General features: G+C 42.4%; 1 pseudogene; it reads left to right on the top strand.

The window, feature by feature from the left end:
- Positions 1–4,389: 4,389 nt before the first annotated feature.
- Positions 4,390–5,944, top strand: LOC138096147 (elongation factor 1-alpha 1 pseudogene; annotated as a pseudogene).
- Positions 5,945–7,149: the final 1,205 nt, after the last annotated feature.

Below are 7,149 nucleotides of genomic sequence, written 5' to 3'. Positions count from 1 at the left end.
TTTCCATGCTACTCTTTCAATTTATCTTACCCTCTCCTTCCCCTACCATGTCCACAAGTCTTGTTTTCCATGTTTGCATCTCCACTGCTGCCCTGCAAATACATTCATTGGTACTGTCTTTCTATATTCCATATATATGTGTTAATGTATGATATTTGTTTTTCTCTTTTTGACACTTCACTCTGTGTAACAGGCTCTAGGTTCATCCAACTCATTAGAACTCACGCAAATGTATTCCTTTTTATGGCTGAGTAGTATTCTACTGTATATATGTACCACAGCTTCTTTATCCATTCTTCTGTCAATGGACATCTAGGTTGCTTCCATGTCCTGGCTATGGTAAATAGTGCTGCAATGAACACCGGAGTACATGTGTATTTTTCAGTTATGGTTTCCTCAGAATACATGCCTAGTAGTGGGGTTGCTGAGTCATTTGGTAGACTTATTCTTGGTTTTTTAAGGAATCTCTATACTGTTCTCCATAGTAGCTGAATCAATTTACATTCCCACCAACACTGCAAGGGGGTTCCCTTTTCTCCACACCCTCTCCAGCATTTATTATTTACAGATTTTTTTTGATGATAGCCCATCTGACCAGAATGAGGTGATAGCTCATTGTAGTTTAGATTCACATTTCTCTAATGAGCAATGTTGAGCATATTTTCATGTTTTATTAGCCATCTGGATGTCTTCATTGGAGAAATGTCTGTTTAGGTATTCTGCCTGCTCACCTTTTTTTTTTTTAATCTGGGGTACAAATTTTATTGTTGAAAAGGTTTCTGAAAAGTTATTATAGATATTTGAATTAGAAATAATAAAAACGAGCTGAAAATCAAAACTAGCCTAAAATAAGAATATCAGTTTGAGCAAGAAAAAGGCCATTCAGTTGTGTGACAGAAACAATTCAGACATCCTTATGGGACTTTAGTAAAAGCTGCTTGTCAAAATCTACATCCAATATTTTCCCTGCGTTGTATGAGGACAGAGAAAAGCTGATGGTGGCAGAGAGGATCAGCGAGGAGAGTGGCAGTGTTTTCTGCCCACTTTTTGACTGTTTGTTTTTCTGATATTGAGCTGCGTGGGCTGCTTGTGTATTCTGGAGATTAATCCTCTGTCAGTTGTTTCATTTGCTATTATTTCCCCCCATTCTGAAGGTTGTCTATTCACCTTGTTTATAGTTTCCTTTGCTATGCAAAAGCTTTGGAGTTTAAGTCCCACTTATTTTTGTTTTTTTGATCACTGCCTCCTGTATAATGTCATGAACCTCTGTCCATAGTTCTTCAGGCACTCTATTAGATCGAATCCCTTGAATCTATTTGTCACTTCCACTGTATATTCGTAAGGGATTTGATTTAGGTCATACCTGGATGCTCTAGTGGTTTTCCCTACTTTCTTCAATTTAAATCTTAATTTGGCAATAAGGAGTTCATGATCTGAGCCACAGTCAGCTCTAGGTCTTGTTTTTGCTGACTGTATAGAACTTTGCCATCTTTGGCTACAAAGAATATAATCAATCTGATTTTGGTGTTGACCATCTGGTGATATCCATGTGCAGAATCTTCTCTTGTGTTGTTGGAAGAGGGTGTTTGCTATGACCAGTGGGTTCTCTTGGCAACACTGGTAACCTTTACCCTGCTTCATTTTGTCCTCCAAGGCCAAATTTGCCTGTTACTCCAGGTATCTCTTAACTTCCTGCTTTTGCATTCCAGTCCCATATGATGAAAAGGACAGCTTTTCTGGGCGTAAGTTCTAGGTCTCGTAGGTCTTCATAGAATCATTCAACTTCAGCTTCTTCAGCATTACTTGCTGGGGCATAGACTTGGATTACTGTGATGTTGAATGATTTGCCTTGGAAACAAACCAAGACCATTCTGTCCTTTTTGAGACTGCACCCAAGTACTGCATTTCAGACTCCTCTGGTGACTATGAGCGGTACTCCATTTCTTCTAAAGGATTCTTGCCCACAGTAGTAGATATAATGGTCATCTGAATTAAATTCGCTCATCCAGTCCATTTTAGTTAAAACTCAACATTCAAAAAACAAAGATCATGGCACCCAGTCCCATCGCTCCATGGCAAATCAATGGGGAAACAGTGGCAACAGTGACAGACTTTATTTGGGGGGGGGAGGCCTCCAAAATCACTGCAGATGGTGACTGCAGCCATGATGCTTGCTCCATGGAAGAAAAGCTATAACCAACCTAGATAGCATATTAAGAAGTAGAGACACTACTTTGCTGACAAAGGTCCATCTAGTCAAAGCTATGGTTTCTCCCAGTAGTCATGTATGGATGTGAGAGTTGGACTACAAAGAAAGCTGAGCACCGAATAATTGATGCTTTTGAACTGTGGTGTTGGAGAAGACTCTTGAGAGTCCCTTGGACTGCAAGGAGATCAAATCAGTTAATCCTAAAGGAAATCAATCCTGAATATTCATTGGAAGGACTGATGCTAAAGCTGAAATTCCAATACTTTGGCCACGTGATGTGAAGAACTGACTCATTGGAAAAGACCCTGATGCTGGGCAAGATTGAAGGCAGGAGAAGAATGGGATGACAGAGGATGAGATGGTTGGATGGTATCAGCGACTCGATGGACATGAGTTTGAGCAAGCTTCGGGAGCTGGTGATGGACAGGGAAGCCTGGCATGCTGCAGTCCATGCAGTTGCAAAGAGTTGGACATGACTGAGTGACTGAACTGAACTGATTTTTGTTTTTATTTCCATTACTCTAGAAGGTGGGTCACAGAGGATCTTCCTATGATATATGTTAAAGAGTGTTCTGCCTAGGTTTTCCTCTAAGAGTTTTATAATTTCTGGTCTTACATTTAGGTCTTTAATCCATTTTGAGTTTATCTTTGTTAATGGTGTTAGGAAGTGTTCTAATTTCCTTGTTTTACACATAGCAGTCCAGTTTTCCCAGCACCACTTACTGAAGAGACTATCTTTTCTCCAGTGCATATTCTTGCCTCCTTTGTCAAAGATAAAATGCCCATAGGTGCGTGGGTTTATCTCTGGGCTTTCTATCTTGTTCCATTGGTCTATATTTCTGTTTTGTAACAATACCATACTGTCTTGATGACTGTAGCTTTGTAGTAGTATAGTCTGAAGTTGAAGAAGGCAATGGCAACCTACTCCAGTACTCTTGCCTGGACAATCCCATGGACAGAGGAGCCTGGTGGGCTGCAGTCCATGGGGTCACTAAGAGTCAGACACGACTGAGCGACTTCACTTTCACTTTTTACTTTCATGCATTGGAGAAGGAAATGGCAACCCACTCCAGTGTTCTTGCCTGGAGAATCCCAGGGGCAGAGGAGTTTGGTGGGCTGCCATCTATCGGGTCACACAGAGTCGGGGACACGACTGAAGCGACTTAGCAGCAGCAGCAGAAGCAGTCTGAAGTCACGAAAGTTGATTCCTCCAGCTCTATTCTTCTTTCTCAAGATTGCTTTAGCTAGTCAGGGTCTTTTTTGTTTCTATACAAACTGAAATTTTTTTTCTAGTTCTGTGAAAAATGGAAAGGCAGATTCTTTTTTTTTTTTTTTTTTGGAAAGGCAGATTCTTAACCACTGTACCACAAGAGAAGTCCCAGCACTCTCATTTTTGACAAAGACAGCACTTGAAAAGCAGTGGGAAAGTGATGAAACTTTCCTATTGGTACCAGGAAAATAAGATTTCTACATGAAAAAGTAATTGGACTCCTACCTCACAACCACACACAAAATTTAATACTATATGTATTATAGACCTCAATGGGAAAGGCAAAACAATTAAAGTCTTTAGAAATGATATAAAAGAATATTTTTATAACTTTGGGAATAACAAGAGTTTTAAAACAAAACACACACATACACACAACCCTGACCTTAAGGGATAGCCATGATAAATTCAATTATATTAAATTTTAAACTTGGGTTTATTAAAATACCATTAAGAAAGTAAAAAAGGTAATTCATTGTGTTGGGAAAGATATTTTCAACAAATAATCAACCAAGGTCTCTTATCCAGAATATAAAAAGAATAACTGGTTCTAATTACTCAATTAGAGGGGGGAAAGTAAGAAAATATAATACATAAATGGAGAAAATACTTCCACTGGCATTTCACAAAATTATCAAAAAATGTATGCAGTGTTCAATACATCAGTAAAAGCAAATTGAAAGCACAATGAGATATCATTGCACATCTCCCTACCAGTGACTAATATCAGAAAGAGTTATAATACCAGCTATTTATTGGTGCTATAGAGCAAGCAGGAATTAACACACTGTTACTAGGGATGTACACTGATGCAATAACTTTTCTATTTTTAAGTTAAAATGGCTTTTTCACAATGGGTTTGCCGCCAGGACACAGGTGTCGTGAAAACCACCATTAAACCTAAGCCAAAATGGGAAAGGAGAAGACCCACATCAACATCGTTGTCATTGGGCACGTAGATTCAGGGAAGTCTACCACGACCGGCCATCTGATCTACAAATGTGGTGGGATCGACAAGAGAACAATTGAAAAGTTCGAGAAGGAGGCTGCTGAGATGGGAAAGGGCTCCTTCAAATATGCCTGGGTCTTGGACAAACTGAAAGCTGAACGTGAGCGAGGTATTACCATTGATATCTCCCTGTGGAAACTTGAGACCAGCAAGTACTATGTTACTATCATTGATGCCCCAGGACACGGAGACTTCATCAAAAACATGATTACAGGCACATCCCAGGCTGACTGTGCTGTCCTGATTGTTGCTGCTGGTGTTGGTGAATTTGAAGCCGGTATCTCCAAGAACGGGCAGACCCGTGAGCATGCCCTTCTGGCTTACACCCTGGGTATGAAACAACTAATTGTTGGCGTTAACAAAATGGATTCTACTGAGCCACCCTATAGCCAGAAGAGATACGAGGAAATTGTTAAGGAAGTCAGCACCTACATTAAGAAAACTGGCTACAACCCCGACACAGTAGTATTTGTGCCAATTTCTGGCTGGAATGGTGACAACATGCTGGAGCCAAGTTTTAATATGCCATGGTTCAAGGGATGGAAAGTCACCCGTAAGGATGGCAATGCCAGTGGGACCACCCTGCTTGAAGCTCTGGATTGCATCCTGCCACCAACTCGCCCAACTGACAAACCCTTGCGTTGCCTCTCCAGGATGTCTATAAAATTGGTGGTATTGGTACTGTCCCTGTGGGTCGTGTGGAGACTGGTGTTCTCAAACCTGGCATGGTGGTCACCTTTGCTCCAGTCAATGTAACAACTGAGGTGAAGTCTGTAGAAATGCACCATGAAGCACTGAGTGAAGCCCTTCCTGGGGACAATGTGGGCTTCAATGTCAAGAACGTGTCTGTCAAAGACGTCTGTCATGGCAATGTGGCTGGTGACAGCAAAAATGATCCACCCATGGAAGCTGCTGGCTTCACAGCTCAGGTGATTATTTTGAACCATCCAGGCCAGATCAGTGCTGGATATGCACCTGTGCTGGACTGTCACACAGCTCACATTGCTTGCAAGTTTGCTGAGCTGAAGGAGAAGATTGATCGTCGTTCTGGGAAAAAGCTGGAAGATGGCCCTAAATTCTTGAAATCTGGTGACACTGCCATCGTTGATATGGTTCCTGGCAAGCCTATGTGTGTCGAGAGCTTTTCTAATTATCCTCCCCTGGGCCGTTTTGCTGTGCGTGACATGAGACAGACAGTCGCTGTGGGTGTCATCAAAGCAGTGGACAAGAAGGCAGCTGGAGCTGGCAAGGTCACCAAGTCTGCCCAGAAAGCTCAGAAGGCTAAATGAATATTATCCCCAATACCTGCCACCCCAGTCTTAATCAGTGGTGGAAGAACGGTCTCAGAACTGTTTGTCTCAATTGGCCATTTAAGTTTAATAGTAAAAGACTGGTTAATGATAACAATGCATCGTAAAACCTTCAGAAGGAAAGGAGAATGTTTTTGTGGACCATATGTTTTATGTGTGGCAGTTTAAGTTATTAGTTTTTAAAATCAGTACTTTTTAATGAAAACAACTTGACCAAAAATCTGTCACAGAATTTGAGACCCATTAAAAAAGTTTAATGAGAAAAAAATAATAAAGTTAAAATGTTTTTCTAGAAGATCACACAAAAGTTGGGAAGGGAAGGAAGAATGTCAACTCGCCTACATCAAAATCCGGGCTGAGAAGGGATAAAGAGCTGGTTACGGAAACTAGCAGCTGGAGCAAACCACAGAGATCAAGATAGTGCCCCGCCAACAGACCAGCAGCCTGGATCAGCCAACTTTATGATCACTGGTGGAGTTCAGCAGGGACGACAGAGGTGCTGGCTCCAGCTTTTCCGGAAGGGAAAAGCTGCAGCTGACTCTTTAACCGGTTCCTGGTGGTCTTGTGCTCCTCTCAGTCACTTCCAGAGAATTCCTCATGACCATATTCTGCCTGGTGTCCTCATCCAGGCAGGGTTTGACCTGGGTATGTAAGAGCCTTTGACATGACATCTCTTAAAGAAGGTATGCTTTGTGTGTTGAACTTGTATGTGTATGTGATTACACTCTTGGAACCCCTCAGGAGTCTGAAGCAAGAAGCTGGAACAAAAATCCCTATTCTGCTGCTTCTTGCAAATGCTGTAGATACAAAGACTGGCAAGATGGCTGAGGCCCAAACTTCAAAACAAACTGCTCCCAGGGCAGCCTCTTCAGGGTTTCACCAGGGTCCCCATCCATCCCGCCCCCTTCCTGTACTATTGTGCTCATTCCTTGGTCAGCAGGCGCCAGTCTCAGAGGTCTCTGCCTAACAGTCTCTATCCAACTCCTGCCCCCAAATCCCTCAAAGTCCATATGACTCCCCACCCTGGGGGCCACAGAAATGCAAAGGAAGTGAGCTGTGTGAGGAATGAACTGTTTAGGGACAAGGCTCTTTTCCATAGCCCAGCCTGGCCACAGGACCAACAGTCGCTGGCTGAAAAATCACACAGCTCCGTAAACAGAGGGTGCTTAGTCCCATTACCAGGCTCATGTGGGAGCCAGTCTGGCTGGAGAGGCAGGAAGCCTGGTGAGGAAACCCAGAAATACCATTAGCACTGTTGGCTCAGCTGGAAGACCACCCAGTTCCCAAAATGACCTGGCTGAGAGGCAGGGAGATCAATGCCAGAACTCACACTCTACTCCACCGCTAACTC

The sequence above is a fragment of the Capricornis sumatraensis genome, chromosome 20, assembly GCF_032405125.1.
Source record: "Capricornis sumatraensis isolate serow.1 chromosome 20, serow.2, whole genome shotgun sequence".
Taxonomy (NCBI): Eukaryota; Metazoa; Chordata; class Mammalia; order Artiodactyla; family Bovidae; genus Capricornis; species Capricornis sumatraensis.
Note: the sequence above shows the minus strand (reverse complement) of the source record. Positions and strands in the feature narration are given on the sequence as shown.